The 2,168-nt window shown below is 41.5% G+C and overlaps 1 long non-coding RNA gene across 1 annotated transcript; it reads left to right on the top strand.

The window, feature by feature from the left end:
• The first annotated feature begins 587 nt into the window (after window positions 1-587).
• Window positions 588-1,450, top strand: LOC113464529 (uncharacterized). The gene is made up of 2 exons (XR_003389380.1): window positions 588-693; window positions 778-1,450. It is a non-coding gene; the product is annotated as an uncharacterized LOC113464529 (long non-coding RNA).
• The last annotated feature ends 718 nt before the right edge of the window (window positions 1,451-2,168 follow it).

The raw sequence follows: 2,168 nt of genomic DNA, 5'->3' as shown, positions 1-2,168 counted from the left end.
CGTGCGATGAACAAAGCCGAGTTTGATGCTTATTACTACGCGACGGATTGCGAAACCACGCGGAAGAGGAGAAATTTCTGATGTGTCACGCGATGCTTCCCTCTCACGTGTGAGGAAATCAACGACGCGTTCCTCGTTCTTAGATCCCTTCGAGCTCCTCGAGTTGAATTAATGTGAATTTTTAATCAGTTTGTCGACGTTCTTACGTATGTAATGTCGAAAGCTTCATCATTTATGTTCTTTAGTTTGTATTACAGATCATTTTTAAAATAAGAGCGCCTGAAGAGGATGTATTAAAAGTAAAATAAAAGAGTCGTGTTTCTATAAAGAAAAAATGTTAAATTAAAAAATACACTACATTTCGTGGAAATTGAATGACGTTGTAGGCGTTTGTAAGATCCTGAGGAAGTGCGACCAGATCAAGGATTAAGATTGGAGGCGGAAACGATCGCGTGGCACACGGAAACGCGTGGGATTTCGCGTCTTATCTGGCTCGGCCAATCGGTGGAAAAGGCACAGGTGTGCACGCGCCCGTTCGTATAATAAATCCTAATCGGATCACGGAAGCGCGCCGCGCCGGTGCATCTTCGAATGCAACCGGCAACCGCCAACTGCGGCGTCAGTTGCAGTTGCAACTGTTACCTTCGGAGGATCAACGACCTGATAACTAGAGGACCTGCATTCCTAACCGAGGTACTTATAATTACCCTACAATTTTCCATAATTTTCTAAGAACAATGAATTCTAAGAATAAGAATAACGTGTTTCGTTCTTTAGATTTTGTAGGACAATTGGATTAATTCTTTGATGACCGACAATGCTAAAAATGTCGAGTAATGGTCTTAGAACTTTTCGATCAGGACTTGCGAACTAGTGGTTCCACACCGAATTGTAGTTTCGACATGGCTGCTTTAAAGGCAACGGGGTGAAGTCCGCCAGGTCCAGGAATTGCCGGGAGAGTTCGGAACCGCGACAGCCAAGATTGCTACCAGGATACTCCATCAGGCTTGAGAGGCCCTCGGTGCAGATTGATGTTTATCGTGGCCGATCGAATATTGGCAAAATTACTCAGATTGCACGGTGCGGCGCGGTGTACACCTTTAGTTTCACCTTTCCAGAGAGTCTCTCTCTCTCTCTCTCTCTCTCTCTCTCTTTTTCAACGCGAATCGGCCGCTTTTTTTCTTTTTGAATTTTGAAGCTCGAGGTACATGACGCGTAAATTTCTCGTCGGCGAAACGGAGTTTAATTAGTCTAGACGACGTTGTATCGGAATTTGAGTGTTTGCGGTGAGAGTCGAGTATCGATAACTTTAGATACTATGGCCATGGACTAGGTGTACGAGTAAACGTATCAATCAATGCATTTTTCTCCAGTTTTCTGGGATTGTATGTCCCATTACAATTTTTATATCACTTAAACCGTTATCAATATATGATGCATAGCCCCTGAATTTGATATTTAGTTTCATCTTTCCATTTGACCAGACTCAGGCTCTTCAATATTGTTCTTTATTTTGGAGTATCGTTCCGTTTCATTAAAGTTGAGGGTTTGGTCGGATTTATATATTTTTCATTGAATTTGATAAGCCTTGATGATCGACTTCATCAATGATCACGAGGTTTAATTAAATCGTTCAACCCCTCGCAGTTCTGAGGGGAAATGAGGTGAAAAACTGCGATTGGACTATTAAGAACAGGGACAGAGGAATTAGAAATTGGCCCTGACCTTCGGGTAACGAGAATTCCAGTTCGCTTAAAAGGAGACTCAGAGTAACCCGAGTTGAAGGTGGGTAATTCGAGATGGGTAACAGACGTGGAAAAGGCAAACCGCAGACTGTGGAAATTCAGCCGCAGCAGAGACGTAATTCTAATCTGTGCAGCGTGATTCTAAGATCGATTTCTATTTTTTTCTAAAACCGATGACTTTGAATACGAATGGTATTACACAATTTCTAAGTTGCACACATAAATGACAACTCAATTTAATTACGAGTCCAATTTCGCAATGACTCTTCTTATTGTTTTATTATATTTATTATTCTTATGTGAATTAAATATGACGTACACTTATTCGAGTATTTAAGGACTGTTAAATGATCCTAACTCATGTTCGAACACAAATCATCGGACAATGTCCGGTCAGTAGCAGGAGGAATCATTCATAATCTC

The sequence above is a fragment of the Ceratina calcarata genome, unplaced genomic scaffold (assembly GCF_001652005.2).
Source record: "Ceratina calcarata isolate Rehan_Ccalc_2016 unplaced genomic scaffold, ASM165200v1 scaffold397.2, whole genome shotgun sequence".
Taxonomy (NCBI): Eukaryota; Metazoa; Arthropoda; class Insecta; order Hymenoptera; family Apidae; genus Ceratina; species Ceratina calcarata.
The sequence above is the reverse complement of the archived record's forward strand: the minus strand, read 5'-3'. Positions and strand labels throughout refer to the sequence as shown.